Source organism: Camelus bactrianus, chromosome 36 (assembly GCF_048773025.1).
Source record: "Camelus bactrianus isolate YW-2024 breed Bactrian camel chromosome 36, ASM4877302v1, whole genome shotgun sequence".
Classification (NCBI taxonomy): domain Eukaryota; kingdom Metazoa; phylum Chordata; class Mammalia; order Artiodactyla; family Camelidae; genus Camelus; species Camelus bactrianus.
In genome coordinates this window covers 4,783,256-4,800,482 of record NC_133574.1, presented here as the reverse complement: position 1 = coordinate 4,800,482, position 17,227 = coordinate 4,783,256, and the positions used below count along the sequence as shown (strand labels likewise).

The window sequence follows — 17,227 nt, the reverse complement described above, 5'->3', positions numbered from 1 at the left end:
GGATGAAAATATTCTAAGATTGACTGGGATGCACAATTCTTGGCATAGAGTAAAAACCAGTGTAAATTTTAATGGGTGAATTGTATTAAAACTGCTAAGAACAAAAGCACCTCGGGCCAGTACCTTCCCATAGTAGATGCAAATTGCTAACTTTTATAACAGGAAGAAGAAACTGCCCTCAGCATGAAAGCAGGAGATCAGCAAATGTGAGTTAACCGAAACTGGACAAGAGCAGTTCACTTGAAACAGTTGCTGAGTGTATACGAAATATTCAGAATGAAGAAAATCAGTTTGACATCGAGATGAAGCATTCTTCTTCAAATGCAGATCAAGGATTCGGCAAGCCCAGCTGCTAGAAATAACCAGAGAAGAAACCTGATTCTTAAAACAAGCACCACATCCAACAAGGAAATGGTGGTGAGGAAAGCAGTCAACCAAAAAACTGGAACAGTTTGCTACAAATAATTTCTCCACTGAAATTTCAAAAATAAAATGAAAGTGATGCAATGCTGCACTGCCCTCACGTGAATGGGCTTCCTCCGGTGCTCGACAGTTCTGTAACCCCGAATGAGAGATTCAGGAGAATCAGCATGGCTCCTGGGAGTCCCCAGGTGACTGCCCACCAGCACGCTGACCACCATCACATCTGCCATGGTTGAATTGCAGAGAAGAGACCAATTTCTGAAATGTTGGCAAGGGAAAAAATGGCTGCAGTCAGTCCTGGGACAGAGGCCCTGACAGCAGAGGCCAGAAGGCTGCAGGTGAACTGGAGTTGCCCTGGGGAAGGAAGGGACCACGGGGGAGCAGATCTCAATTATCTTCTCTCTCTCCATTGGGTAGTAGAGAGAAATCCTGAATCATTCTCACCTGGAACTGTGGGTTATGGCTGGCAGAAGTCGTACCGACATGGAATGATTATTAAAGACTCTGTGGGAAAAGTCCAGAAAAAGAGAAGGAGTAGGGAGCCAACTCCACGAGCCTCTCAAATGCTCCTATATTTACTGTGTATAATGTAAGGAAAAAGTCATTAACAGTTGTGTGATAGTAAGTAGGAACTTGAGGAAAGACGGGAGGAGACAGAGATTGTAGAATCCACATTGAGTACAAAGGCTTAGTGTATCTTTAGGGAAGTCATGGGGTGAGGGGAATAAGATACATTCTTTAGATATGTGAATTACAAAGCAGACCACCAGACCAGCCAGGTCCTTGTTTTGGGGATAATAGACTATCTGAAAGCACACAAGCCCAGCTTTTATAGCTGAGGACCTGGGTCCTTGCTTTGCAATTAGCAGAGTGCTATCTAAAGCATCAACTATGCAAGCAAAGCATTGTCTCTGCTTTTTAAGGCAAGGAGACAGGAGTGAGGATGCACAGGCCCCTGCTTGCAAAGCAGTTACTAAGCACACATTTTTCTTCTTAACATTGACAGGCGGCTGGGGTCTGTTACAATTTGTTAACCTAATCTTGGGCTCCCACATGTAACCATTATGGAACCATTATGGAGGAAAACCTAGGATAACAAATCCTAGCTCTGGGTCTTTTCCTGCCAACTTCAGACACCCTAGCAGGATCTAGACACATCCCTGAATAACGATCCCACAGAACCACCCACACTCTTAACTCCTGGTGCTTGAAACTTAATTTTAGCTCTACACAACTTAACAAAGAAAAGTTTCAGAAATAGAAGGTATTACATTCTTTTATATCTCATCATATGAACTAATTTTTCTGATTGCTCTAAGCTGCTTCTAATTGGTAAAGCACCTAATTCTGCAGGTGAATTCAGTACTTTCCATTGGGCATAACTTGCAGTTTGGGCTCGCTGAATTCTATTGGTCAAATACTGATACAATTAATTGATTTCATTGTTCATCAGTTTCAGCCGGGAGTAGAGGGAGTGTCACTCTGTTCCTCAGCCCACCCTCAACTCTTTTCTCATCAGCAACTCAGGCCTCCTGAAAATAAAACAAAGAATTTGTTTCCCTTCTACGCTTTCCACAAACCCAACAGGAAACATCAGCCTGGAGAAAGAATTCAACAAAAATGTTAAAACAAAAATCTATAAAACCTGAAGCAACTCCATCTCCGAATCATGATACACAATGACATGAAAGTAAGTGTGTCAAGCACAAAACATGCGTGAGCCTGACCACCTGATTTCTATTCTTCAAAGGAAGGAAGGTTTTCATATTTTTTATTATCACTCTCATTGTTTCTGATTAAGCCAAAAATTAGTTTATGAAATAATTAAGCACTGCAATAACAGATTTTTGTTGTATCAATTATAGAAGGCATTCAGAGGGGATAGGAAAACCCACCTTTGTAAAAAATGTAAAATTTCTTCCCCTGTTAAGAACACGTATACAAAATGCAACAGAGAATTCAAATTCTTGTGGAGAGGAGCAAAAGCCACAGAATCAAAGCAAAGTCATTACTATGAGTCAATTCAAAATTCATTAGACAAGCATGCTCAAAGCATTCAAAGAATTTTAAAGGCACACTGCAAACCATTCAGTTAATGATCTGCAGGCTAGAGGAAGAATTTCCCTCTTTAACAGACAACAGAAATCAAAAGGGTGCCCCTCCAAACAAAGACGAAAGATCAATCAGGTTTTTAACAGTTCTGATAAATCAGCATGTTCTAAAGAACAAAATTCAGTAATTTTAAACATTCATTCAAACCACAATGAAACAAGCACTTAAAAAAAAAAGAAAAAACCCCAAAGAAACTAAGCACATTGATCATGCACTTGGATCAATGAGAACGTCTTTTACCCTTCAAAGAAAGAACAGGCTATAGCCTTTTACTTGAAAATTAACACTATTTTAAAGATTACTCCTAAAACGGATTTCATCATTCATGTTGCCTTGAAAACTCTGAGGCACTTGTATCTGATCAGAAAAGCAATTCTGAGTAATAGCAGGTTACAATTCAGTGCCAGTTTGCTTTAGAAGAAAAAAGAAAAGCTACTGTTCCTCAAATCCTGCACAAAGTGTGAAGTGCCTCCCGGCCTCTTTCCCCTCCTGTTTTCAAACCCGATGCTCCCCAACCCCTCTGAAACAAGTGTGAGAACCTCGTATTCCCACCAATATGTCAAATGACTAAAGAATATCAATTTACTTGTGTAAATATATGCCTACATCTTGAACTGGAGGAGGAAGGTATCAGAGGGCTACATGGAACTTATTTCTACCTTCCTGAAATCACACACAAACACGTTCACACAGACACAAACACATACACACTGAATTACTGAGCACTTCACAAGCTTAGGAATTCCAACTTCTAGAAGATAACTATGCAGTTTGTTTAAAATACAAAACTGTCAAGTTTTGAAAGACTTGATCATCTGCTAAATCATCTAAATATCAACGAGACCCAATTTGCCTTCTCTGTAGAATGTAATTTCCCATGATGTCAAAGCAGACCCTAAGAATTACTGGATCCAAGACTCGTGTTTATCACTACCTATGATCGTTTTTAAACAAGTAAACAGATTCAGAAAGGTATGTCCCAACATTTATTCTTATTGAAATAGCATATGTATTCAATTGTCTATACAGAAAATAGGTCCTATGATGGTGTTTAAGAGCTATTTTGTGTATTGCAATATTTATTTTTAAGTGCAGACAAGGAGGGTGGGTATTACTCAGTTGTAGAGCACCTGCTTAGCATGCACAATGTGCTGGCTTCAATCCCCAGTAATTCCCCCCCCCAAAAAAGTGCTTATTTAAAAATAAGAAAAAAGTTATAAAAAAATGCAGACTAAAAACCACTGCAATGTAGAAGCCAGAACTATAATAAAAAACATGTGTTTCTATCAAATACTGACTATATGTCAAACACAGGGACAACCACAGATCACCCCTGACAACCATCACGTGTGGTTCTCAGCAACCCTTCTAAGTAGACACAGATGAGAAGCCCAGCACTGCGGATGAGGAGACGGAGCTCAGAGGAGCCGGGGACGCTGACTGTCCTGCTCCCCATGACACAACGTCAGCCCAGGGCAAGTGCTGACAGAGCTGCAGTGAGGGGACATGCAGCTGCGTGGAAACTTCGGGAGCTGGGAGTCCCAGAAAACACGAAATATTGTTCAGTGAAAAACCAGCTCAAATATATTACACTGTGCCACATCCTTTAAACAGGGAACATGACTGAGACCTTTTTGATGCCTCCGTGTCCTTTATGCCATCATCAGTTATTTGCCCTCTCAGCGTGACCAGTGATCTGGACCCCTTATGAAGTGCACTCAGATGGCAGAGCTTTTAAAGCTGTTTTATGAAATTTGTAAGACTCTGTCTATGCCTCACAAAGGCGGTCATCCATCACTTCTCCCCAGTGTAGACGTACCACCTGAAGTCACTCCTTTCTGCTTTTTAAAATCCCTTCATCTAATCCGGACTTTTCAACAGCAAAGAATCAGCTCAACCACAGACAGTGAACAGCTTTTCACCAAATGGACTTGAACAGCCCATCGGACTACCTGGAAGCCCTTTTCTTCTATTAAACCCACTTCCAGGTACTTCATCATTTTCTGATTGGTGGACTTGGTTGCTGACTGGCCTACTCAGAGAGCTCCCAGCCTCACATCCGGGGGTGGGAGAGGACCCTGCTCTTGGGAGAAATCAGTGAGGAAGTCGGACATCCTCCAGTCAGGACTGCACGTGTAGAAGTGCCACAACATGCTCAGAAATTATACCGTCAGCACCCCTGGACTCCCATGGACTGGTTTCACATTAACCAAACTCACGAGACACTGATGCAAGAAAACCAGAAACTTAACATATTAATGTAACAGAATATGTGAAACTATGAACCAGACTGAAATATCAGAGTTCAACTATGAGTACAGTTTCTCCTCCATGGCCTAATCACGGGCAGGCAGTCACATGGCATACATGGACAGAAGCAGAGCAGGAATGGTTTCTAGATTAACTCAATGGACTAAATTTCTGTTATACGAACAGATCTACTGCCTGGAAAACAATTAACGCTAATCACGTTGCAGTCTTCATGGACAGTGGCTGAGACACGACTGTGAGCACCTGTGTAACTCTCCTTTCCCTGTCCTTGTTGGGTAAACTGATGCACAGAGGTACAGAGATCCAGGGATGCAGATACCTCTAAACACCCAAAGCCCATCCCTGGGAGTCTCAAAACCAGACAGCCAGGGTTTAAATACCAGCTCTGCCACTTGCTAGCTCTGTGACCTTGGCCAACTTACTTACCCTCTGTGTGCCTCAATTTCCACATTGTAAAACTGGGATAAAAATCAAACATTCCTTACTCGATTGTTGAGAAGATTGAAGGATTCATTTCTGTAAAACTCTCAGAAAAGAATGTAGCACATTATTGGTGCTCAACAAATGTCAACTTAATATTAAAGTGATTTACAAGTCTCCTTTCTAATCATCTTCTGTGTTTCCTGGCTAGACTAAGTCCCAAAGAAAATCCTTATTTCTCCTTTTATAAACTCTTGGGGAGCACCCTTCTGTTCCATACCACCACCTGTTTAAACTGAGGGAGGGGATGCCTCCTCCACACTCCTCTTGGCCACGGAGAGTGCTTCTCCACACCACAGACCCATGGCCCACAGCTAGCCTTTATCACACTAACAGAGTGAGGTGTGAGTCTGGAGAGACAAGCAGGGTATGTGAAACCGTTCCTTTCCTTCCAGTGCTGGCCACACTTGGGAAGCACCTGGGATGCTCAGCTCCATGGCAGGACAGCCCTGTGAATGATGGGGCAGATCCTCTCAAGGGAAGGCTCGCTGTGGCCCAGAGCTACCTGGGACAGGGTGAGTCTCTACTTCTGGGACACAGTATAATGACACGCATTTTCCCACAGCCCTGAAGTTCATGGAGAACGTGGCTTCATCAGTAAAAAAGAAGACATATATCGCCTGCTTACTCTTTTCTGTCATCTCTCAGTTGGCTGCTGGAGACAACATGGGTATAAGTATTGGATCCCCTTAAGCCCCAACATATTTGAAGTAACAAAAAATTCTGTGGCTTAACGTTGGTTCAGGGCGACTGTGTAACAGTTCTGACTTTGCTGATGCTAAATTATGGGTATAGGAACTATGGAACCTCCTCAAATATCTTTCATCATAAAACCAGCTTTCCTTATTTTCCTGTTTCATAGTAATTGCCAAAGACTATCAAATGATGGCTTCTCACAAAACAGTAGCTAAAGTTTATGAGCCCTCTTGACATACCCACTGTGGTAAACAGTTAATTTTTAATTCTCACAATTCTACAAAGCAGATATGAGCATCCCCATCTCACAGACGAGGGAAATCTCAGAACGAACTGACTCAGGCTCACGTGGCTCAGTGGCAGCACGTGCACGCAAACCCAAGTCAAAAAACAACACCCCTTCCTATATGTACCAAATCTCCTACCACCAATTAACACACAGCGGCGGGGTCAATACTCAGGGAACTCAGTACACTTTTCAGCTTTAAGGTGCTCCAGAGGCCGCTTCTAGCTGTTTTATAAATTCCCGGCTCACTGGTTTCTAGCACTGGAAGAAAAGACCGATTTTGCCATTGTTTCCACAGCAAGTCTGAAATGTTCACAGCGAGATGACAGAATAAAACTAAGATATAAGAAGAATAATTTTTCCAGGTAGACAGACATAATGGAGACTGTGCTATTCTGAAGCATTAAGCAAAGTAATCAAAATAAAATAACGTTGTTTAAGCCTTCTTTAACAAACAGGAAAGTTAAGACGAGAAGAAGGTGCAACAGCGCCACCTATGGCTAAAAAGACCTTCCAGGTTGCCGGGAATCATGCAACACAAAATTGCCTGTAGGATCAGAAACGAGAATCAGATAACTAAAAGCTTCTGTAGCACATACTGCACTTTGTTTCGGGGTAAGGGAGGGGTATTCAGTATTTAATCTGATATTGCTAATACTCCTGAATATAAACAAAAGACATAGGCTTATGGAAACTCATCTTAGAGGAGGAAAGAAACCAGTCCAGCCTCTTCATTTTACAGGAGGGGAGACTGAGACCTGGGATCTGTCCTCCTGGCAATCGGCAGCAAAGCTCTCCTAGGCCTCATGTCTTGCACTGTAGCAAAAACCAACAGATCTTTACTAGGCCTATATTCATAAAAGTAATGTCTGTATTTTTCCAACAGTAGGTAATCTAAGTATCTTGCAAAATACTTCTCAAAGAGCCAGGAAATCGTAAAAGTTTGTTGAAATACAAAAACATTTATTTACATATTAAAACAGCATGAGATTTATTCTATTAAAAAAGTTACATGTCAAATCAATGTTTTGATATTTTAAACCTGTTAAAAGTGCAGGAAAAAAATCAAAATTTTCTTTAATCACAAAAGAGAGAAGATTATTCCCTGAAAATGATAAATGTGGATTTTTCTAAACTTAATGGATCTGGTCAGAATCCACGAATTTAAATGTCTGAGTGGATGTTACACGGCAACAGGAATTCTGAGTTGTAACAATACACATTCTGTGTAAATAATCTTCAAGGTCGTCTGCTTAAGGCAATTTAACTAATCCCTGTCTCAATAGAATGATACAGATTTCATTAAAACTTCATAGTGCACTAAAAAAAAATAAATGAATCCTTGTTACTTTAAGCCATATTCATATATATCATATATATACATATTGAATATGCATCAGAAATAAGCCACCCCCTTTAGTATTCAGAGTTGATCCTTCTAAAATACCTGTCATTGTGACAGCACATTTTTATTAAGCACCTCTTGGGTGCTTTGTATACAAGGAGTCTAACTCTCACAGTTAGACAAGGAAAACGATATTACTCAAATTTCACAAATGAGGAAATGTACTTAAGCCATAAAAACAACTTACCTATTCATCATCAGGAAAGAAAAGAGTAATGATTTTACTTACAATATTCACTGACAATCTTTCCTTCCATACTAAGAATACATAAAACCAATTCAGTCTTTCTAAGTATTTCTGTCAATAAGGGCCACTAGAGAAAAGCAAGTAACATCACTAGCAATGGTTGGACTTTCAAAGCCCACTTCTCTTTGGCACTATAATTATTTTTAATGTTTTGTTTTCAGTGCTCACAGAGCACTACAATTAAAAAAACAATTAAATTTTTACGTCATTACCTGAGAATAAAACTTTTGTAAAAATGTACAATTTTAATTTATGCCACTCTGTCTCACATTCTCACTGGTGTCTCTCCTTTGAAGGCCTCATCAGGCTGAGATCACTAAAATCGGCCATTTATGGAGTCACAGGATTTCGGGAAACCACTCAACGGGAGGCTGATTAGAGGAGCAATTAAAAATGCATCCTGTGCAGCCAGGGTTCCAGCACCGAGCTAGCCACCGCCAGCTGCGTGTAATTTGGGACAAGCTGCTCCATCTCTCAATCCCTCAGCTGCAAAAAAGGAGACACTGATACCTACCGTCAAACATCTCCTATGAAGTAAAACATGAGGAAAGCATTTTAGCCTTAGGTAGGTGTCCACTCAGAGTGAGTTTAGTCATTATGATGATGAGGATGGCTGTTAATAAATTAAGCTAGACCAGAAAGTAGAAATCAATATAAAGGAGAAACATTTAAATCAATGAGCATTTCCTCTTGGATAGATTGCAGAATATTCTATTGATTTTTTTAATAAACCAAGATTTGTCCATTAATAATAGATTTACAGGTTCATGGACAAGTCTCCAGAAAAACAATTAGAGGCCTCTAACCTCTGAATACTAAGAAAGTAAAGTTTAAAAAGAATTATGGGGGAGATTATACCTCATTTGGGAGAGTATGTGCTTAGCATGTATGCGGCCCTCAGTTCAGTCCCCAGTAACTCCATTTAAAAACTTTTTTTTTTAAGAAATGGAGAATTAAAGCAAAAAGATGGAGGAATACAGAATTTTTTTAGAGACTCAACTCAGACTTTTGATGGGGAATAAAACATCCATTTCTCAGAGGAAATCTTGAAAACTATGTAAACTGGATCTGAGATGTCTAGTCTTTTAACATTATTCAAGAATTCATATTACCAAGTCTTAAAACTACCTGATAACCCACAGTGGTGATAGTGATCATAACAGCTGCCAACACGGATCGAGCTCCGGCTAGGAATGCTCTGTTCTGACATCTCTTTCCCTGAGGCCTCACCAGGCTGAGAGCATTAACTTCGGTCATTCATGAGCATCTCATGTAAGTCCTCAATTTGTGCTTCTCACTCCCCCCTCACCAGGCCCTCTGAGGGAAGCACTGTTATCATCTTCCCCACCCGCAGTTAAGGCCACTAAGGCACAGAGACTAAACCCGATCCAGGTCAGACTGGCATTAAAGGACGTGTGTATTTCTGCTGTTTTACTTTTTACAAAGGAATCTGAGATATCAATTCAAAGGAGACTGTTAAATAATAAAGTCTGTCTGGTCCCCACTTCAAAGAGCAGATACTATAAATTCCTGATGTAGGATGAGGCTGCCGCCACAAACTGACTCAGCTTGAAATTAATATCCAAGATGAACCAGCGAATACACGTAAATATTCACGATTGTCAACTCTGCTCACGGGTCAGGGCCCTTCACTGCCTGAACGGCGGTGAAATCCCCACCCATGTCAGGGAGGGAAGCGCAGCTCTTCCAGGTCGCACCCAGGCTTCACGGGCTGTTTCCCCCCACAGACTGTCGTCAACGATTAAAAAGCTCTCAAGATTTTTACACCATGCAAAACTGAAAGACATTTCTGCAGATGGAGCACTTTCTCAGGCTTAAACCTTTTTTGCCTACACTCAGCAAGAGGGAGAAAAGAAACATGACTCTGCAAAGTCTCTGAACCTCACCACTCACAGGAGTAGAACTGCCTCAGCACAAGATGACAGTTCACATTCCAGGGTGAGAACAAAATAAAGCTGCCCCAACCACAGGCACTCCCAGAGACAGCGCTCAGCAGTCTTCTGCACACTCACGGTTGTGCAGCCCTCACCATCATCTATTTCCAGAACACTCCATCATCCCAGAAGAAACCCCCTGTCACTATCAGTCATTCCCTAATCCCCCTCCACCCAGCCCCTTGCAACCATCACCTGCTCTCTGCCTCTGCATGTGCCTATTCTGCGCATTTCAGATCACTGAAGTCAACAATATGTGCCGTTTATGTCTGGTTCCTTTCACTTAACGTGCTATTATCAAGGCTTTTCCATGTTGAAGTGGTATCAGCATCTCTCTCTTTTTTTTTTTTTAAACGTTAAAGTTTATTAGAAGGTGGTAAGTACTATCAAAAAGAGTAGAGTGGAGCATAAGGGGTGGGGATTCAAAGGGAAAAGGGCGGGTTGAGTAATCAGGGTGGACTTCCCAGAACAGGTGGCCTTTTTCATCTTCCCCTTTATTTTTTTTCCTTTTTATTCACCCTTACGTATGAATAATGTTCCACTACATGGAGATAATACATTCAGTTCATCCATTCAGCAGCTATGTATGGACGACGTCCATAAGAATGAGTGTAAGAGGTGACTAGCAGGGATGGCATTTAAGCAAAGGGCAAGATGTGCTTTAAAAAAAGCCAAGAAACAGAGGCACAAGGAAATTCAGTCCGTTTCTGAGCAAAGTGCATGCTTGCTTCGGCAGGACTACCGTGCAGGGCTGGGGAGGATATTGGCAGGAATCACGGGGAGGGAGTCACCTAAGAAGACCCCCCACCGAAATCAGCTCAGCCAATTCTCCTCCCTCATGTTTCTAGGTTTCTCTTATTTCATGTAATAACACTTTAACTACACATCTGATCATCTGCATCAGACCACCTTACCTCGAAGCCACAGAACATCATTCACTGACCGGAGCAGCTCCAGGACAAAACTGTGATGGACCAGGGAGTCCTGAAGCATCCCAGCCTGCAGGCACAAACCCCACATGTGCCTTGGTGATGTCCAGAAAATAAAATGCATGGAAATATCTCACTGCTGGTGCACGACATCTGCCCCCAAATTGCCCCAAAATCATGCTTGCAAAGCACTACTCAACCCTCTCACTAGAAAAAAAAAAAAAAGCTAAGAAGGCAAATTTAGGCTCTGCCATTGAAAACCAGCAACCATCAATGCCAGTATCTGAGCTGGAATGGTCCTGACTTCAAAAACCATTGCGCACTTATTTTTCAAACGGGAAAGCATATATGTATTCCACATAGATGATATTACAGTAGGATTTTTATTTTCGAAATTTCCAGTTCAACTTTAGCACAAGAAAGATTATGTTTCAGCTTTTAAAAAAACTCAATTATCTTCCACTTTCTTAATTTTGAACCTATTATTATTTTATAAATGGAGCTATGCTTCATATTATAAACCAAGTGTTTGGCTTCTGCAAACAAGACATTTATGACCTCACTATTTCAGAGCAAACTTTAATGATGTTTTCAGAGGTGGGGCCTGGGGTGCTCATTAACAGCTCTTTAAATACTGACAAGGATGTGCTATTAAGTAATGCAAAGGCACTAAGTCCACATTAACTAGGAAACCAAAGAAACTACACCAAAGCCTTACTTTATCATTTTTAAATATTCCTATTTTTTGAATATTAAAGTTCTTAAAAGATATGATTTTTTTGAGAAAGACAACAGCTGTATTAAATTTCCTCTCACCAAGAAAGCAATCTTTATCAAGAGTAAAAACCCCTATGGAAATTCAAAAAACAGGACGTTTCTAGCTAAGTGAACATGCAGATATGAACACAAACATAAATCCTATCAGATCTCACTCGAACGAGCTCAACAAAGTCCTGGGCTACCCTGGAACTTAGCTCTTCTCTTCCAAACGGTGGCTGAGCTAAGATCATCACACAAGGCAGGGAAGAAGAGAAGAGGAAAGTCCACCTGTTGGCCTCCATCTGTTTTCTTCAAGCCAAAAGGCGCCACAAAGGCGGCCCAGCTAACAAGCCCTCCCCATAAGGAAATCCGGCATCCACACTGCCCCTGCCATCCCCAAGCAGCCCCTACGCCCCTTTCCCACTTGTGGCCTCCCAGCCTGTGAATGGTCTTCTAATGTCACTCCCCAGTTGGTGGCACCCTCCCACTCTTCCACGCTACACACACACGGAGCCAAGGCAGCCTTCACAAAGCATAAATTTGATTACATCACCCCACTTCAAACCCTTCAGAGGCTCCCTGGTAGAGTTCTAGCCCCACACCCGACCCTGCTCGTCCATCCTCACCTCAGTACCCAGGTCCCCAGTGACCTCAGGGGCCCCCTGACCTGCTCCTACTTCCCACTTGCATCCAGGCTCATTTTGACTGTTTCTCAAGGAAGCCTTCCCTCCCTCCAACCTCCGCAATTTGTTCCTCTGTTCCTAGAACATTCTAGGCTAAGTCAACTTCTGACACTGCTAAGCTCCCAAGGAGCATTTTGCTTACTAATGTGGGTCCAACCTCTCTCACCTAGACACTCAGAAGTGTGCATGATATGAATAAATGAATGATGGGGTGGGTCTCAAAGGGACAGCCAGACCTGCTCTCACCCATCCAGACCTTTCTTACTGTAGAATATCAGAAGCAAAACCAGAAGTACCTTTCCTGAGGGTCATTTCATGCTGACACCCTTCACTGCCTCCTGTGTCAGTTCTAGTAAAACCCAAGCTCTTTGAAAGCCCTCCACCCCAGGCCCTCTCCAGTGTCCTCCCCAGCTGGGGCACCCACAACCCTGGACCACACATGGCACTCTCCCCGAGTCCCCACCGCACAAGTCTCCAGGCCTCTACCCGGGCTGCTCTGCCACATGAGCCACAGTCTTCACGCTTTCTACTGGCTGACCCTTACTCTGTCTTCACAACTGAATGTAGAGCCCATTTCTTCCAGGAAGTCCTCTCTGATAATATCCTTTAGGTCTTGGCAGGGCTCCCTCTATAGCAGCACTGCATGGTGACCAACTGGGTGTTTGCTTGCTCCTTTGGGACCACGACCTATTGGGGGCCACGTGGGAAGGAGTGAGAGATTACAAGAGGGGTGGGGGAAGCAAAAAGCAAAAATCACAGCCCAAGTCCCAAATTCAAGGATTCTTCCTCAGAAAAAGAATAAAATATCTCACACGTGTGCAATTTGGCTACTATTTTTGTGGCTTGCGGAAAGCAAGGGCTTGGTGTTCTAGTCCAAAACCCAGGTTACATGCAAAGAAATGTATATATTCATATCCAAAGGAAACCAGAGCTGCTCAACAACAGTTTGCAGTCAGAATTGAAAGGAATTTTGATAAAGGCAATCTCTCTCTCTCTTCTTTCTTTTCTGGCATCATATAATTTTAGAAGTATTTGCGTGACTAAGAGATGGCTACAGCCCGTGATTCTGCACTGGAGAGTTTGGGCTGAGGAAGCCCAGATTACATTCACTGTGTAAATGCAATCACACCAACACACTGACAAGCGCCCTTATGGAGGAGCTGATGTCCCAAAGCAGGCAAACTTGTGCAGTAAGAAAACTCTAAATAAAAAGTAAGAAATTCAATGTTCTGTACTCAATTTCATTAGCTATATGGGCCATTACCTGATAGTATATCTTGTCTAATGAAACCCAAAAATAAATTGTGAACGTTGATTTTCTTCATCTGACTGTTTTATGCTAAATTTGGATATCAAACCCACAATCCATACGGACAGCTCAGGCCTATGCTGAAGCAAAGCTACATCCCGTAGAAGAAAGTCTATCAAGGGAGAACTGGAGAGTTTCCCTTCAGAAGCTGCTAAGTCTAGTTTTGCACCTGTACGTCATTTGCAACCACGTCATCGTCAAAGGAGTAAGACCTTACCTCTGTGGGGCGTAAAGCACTGCGGTGCTTCAGAACAATCAAAGAACACTGAGCTTTGTGAATCAGTCCTGAGGCACTTAAATCGTACTTTTTCTGAAAGGCCCCAAAACTGACCCACTTCACCATTTCACGTACAACAGGGAGGTACCGGAATCAGTAGAGAAAACACGCCCTTGAAGTCTGACAAGACCCTGCTTGAATCCTGTTACAGCATTTACTACCCTCTAAAAGGACCAATAACTTAACCCCTCTGAGAAGGCTTGCCAATCCGCAAAAGGGGGCTGCCACCGCCCCCCTGGGAGGCATGGGGTGAATGCAACACGCAAGTAGGGCGGCCGACTGGTACCTGACACGGGGCCTGGCTAGTTTCCCTCCGCTGCCCTTGTCCCCCTTTAAACTTGTGCTGTTTCCCCGGTACCAAACGCCCGGAATAGACTGCCCGAATATTCTGTGTATCCCTGGATACATGCCTTACCCTTAGGAGGCCAGAAAAACAACTGCCTCCTCCCCAGTCACTATCAATATTCTTAAGAGTCTGGATTTTTTTAACCTCTACTTTGCAGGGAGACTATTCCAGAATTTTTCAAGCACCATTCTCCAGGTTGGCTCCTCTCCCAGGGCCCATCCCTTCTCACCTCAGATCCTCTGTCTGCCTTCTGTTCATTGGAAAGCAAGTCAGGAAGAGCGGGGACTCCCTAGGCCTCCTTCCCTCCCTGACATGTTAGTGTGACTACCTTCAACCGACGCCCCACTCCAACTCCAGCTTCTAAGGACTCTACCCTCCCAGACCCTGCAGACTGTGCAACTTCCCAAGACACACACATGGCCATGACCCTCCCTTCAAATTTCTTCCTGCCTGGCCCTGCCCACCCCCCGGCCCCTTAAGGATAAATGACATTGCCCTGAAAATCCCAAACGCCGCTGACTGACACACCAAAGCTGCATGGTCTGGGCTTTCCTCCAACCCAGGCACAGCCCTGCCTCCCCCAGCCTCAGTCTGCAGCTCTCAAGATGATCTAATTCACATGCGCGGCTGTGAACACCAGCTATGAATGACGACTCCCAACGTGTATCTCTAGTCCGGCTCCTTCAACTCAGCCCCAGGCTCATAGACCCGAGTGCCTCTATGAAGTCCTAACTTGGTTGCAAAATGGCATCTTAAAAATGCCTCATGTCCACCATTTACTCTGGAATTCGATTCCTGGCAGGTACCTCCCATGCTCCCCATTTTAGTAACAGACCCAGCACCCACCTAGGTGTTTGAGGTCACATTCAATTTTCCCTGTTCCCTCCCTCCAGCCCTGGCCTGGAATATTAGTCCTGTCATTTCCGTCGCTAAGCCCATCTCAAGTCTGGTTCTGCAGGGACCACGGCTGGATCCCCACAAGCTCACAGCAAGGTGCACTGAGTCACAGTCCTCCGAAGGGTGCTCCCTGGATGGGGAGGCATCTCCTGCCGCCGGTCACCTCAGAAGGCACTGGATTCTCACAAAGGAGGCCCTGGAGAAGGGACTCAAGTTTCTCCCGTGATCTGAGATTTGAAGGTCCCAAGGTCTGGCGGAGCTCCTATTAGCAGACACACTTGCCACTGAGCAGATGAGGATGGAGGAGCCCAAGCAAGGCTGTCCTCACTCCGACCCCTGGGCCCTCGGGAGCCACGGGAAAGGCCTGTGTCCAGGGCACAGCCCACCAATCACAGATCCCAGCCTGCATTTGCCAACCCGGACAGCCTAGACTCCTTCTACTTGCGAGACTTACTTCTGTTCTGTTCCCCACCCAGAATGTGATGGACTCTTTCAGAATGTCTGGCCTGTCTCAAGCTAGACCAAGTCAGGGAAGGATGAAGTGTCCACATTTGGACTAGAGCATGAAAGGAGAAACAAGGCCTCATGATCAGCATGATGGTGGTGGCCAAACTCTTCCCCCGGGTGAGATGAACAAGGGTGGGGGTGAGAATCCAAGGTCTTAGATCGGCCAAAGCATCTTCCTTCATGGCTGACTGGGGGTTGGAGACTCACTATCGCAAACTAACGACATGGCCGTCAGTGGGGGACGTCAGCTGCAACAGACACAGAGTCAGCTACTTACTGCCAACATGGGTTAAAAGTAAAGGCCAGTGCAGGGAGGCCTGCATGGCTGCTGAGGCAAACCACAGACCCGACTCTGAATGCCCACTGGCTGGAGCAGAGAGGAAGCTACGGTCCCTTTAACAGTCCCTGTGTCCACCAGATCCATGTGAGCCAGCTACTTAGGAGAAGGCCATGTTGTCCTGATACTCAGAAAAACCAGCCTCGTAAAGGGAACAAAAGAGTGGCATGGATTTTAGACCCACTTCTGCCCCTTTATGAAGGCAAAGTAAAGTAAATGGCATGGGGATGTTGAATGCAAAAAAAAAAAAAAAAATTAAATAACCAAACGGTGACTGATTCCTCCAACAGCGTCCCCTGCAGCTGCTCACCCCCGAGCCTGCCACTTCCTCACCAGTGACCGCCGGTCAGGAAGCGCCGTCACGCACGTCACACAGAGACAGCCAGGAACCGCGTGCTGAGCACGTTTGTGTAAAAGCAGGAATCGAGCAAGGTGCTACAGACTTTGAGTTGACAAGTTTAAATACTCCATGAAAAGAATCCCTCAACAGCCTCCTAAATCAATTCGCATCTCACTTCTTCAAAACAATCAAACTAATTGAATAAGGGTGCATTTGTCACCAAATATAAGGAGGACCAAACAGGTTCCTCAAAGCAAAGATTTTAACAGGTATCAAACACCAGTGAGTGATGTGCTAACAAATCAAATATTCCAAAAAATTAGAAAATAACAAGATGACTAGGATAATGCATGGATCAAGGCAGCTGAAAAGTTTCTGCTTTTTAAAGTGATGGAGACAGCACGAAGGGTGACCTAGCTATTTCCAATGCAGGATATGCACAGCCACCTTTTCAGATGCAACTGCGCGGTACAAGAGAAAAAGGAATCAAGAAAAAGGAAAAGAGGAACAAGAGAAAATTAGAAACACACAAGAACAAAAATGACTTTGACAGCATGTACAAGAATTTACGTGAGTGTGTGAGGCCAGGGACGCGGGGACGGTGAGACCCGCCCTCACCTCCTCCTCCAGGGAAGGCAGGGGCCTGAGGGGAGCGACGCTGCTTGGGGACCCCAACGTGGTCAGCGCCCCTAACCAAAACTCCACATACATGTGTCTAGGCAGCTTTTGAGCCACAAAATGTGGTCGCATTACAGGCTGGACAGTTTTACTCACTCCCAACGAGAGTAGCAGGAGAGAATTAGTCTCTGCTCCTGCACCAAAGCATTGTTTTAAAAATTAATGACTGTGGAATAGTAAAAGCAACAATGGAGTAAAAGTGACTGGAGGAGAACGTGCTTGACCCGAGCTCACTGGCTGTGTTATCTCACTGACGTTCAGATGCTGGCTGGGTGCTTTTTGTACCAAAA

General features: G+C 43.8%; 1 protein-coding gene across 2 annotated transcripts in view; it reads right to left on the bottom strand.

Annotated features, from left to right (window-relative positions):
• LOC141576140 (trafficking protein particle complex subunit 9-like) overlaps positions 1–17,227 on the bottom strand; it is a 130,426-nt gene that overhangs the window by 12,278 nt on the left and 100,921 nt on the right. The gene's annotated exons all lie outside the window — the stretch shown is intronic.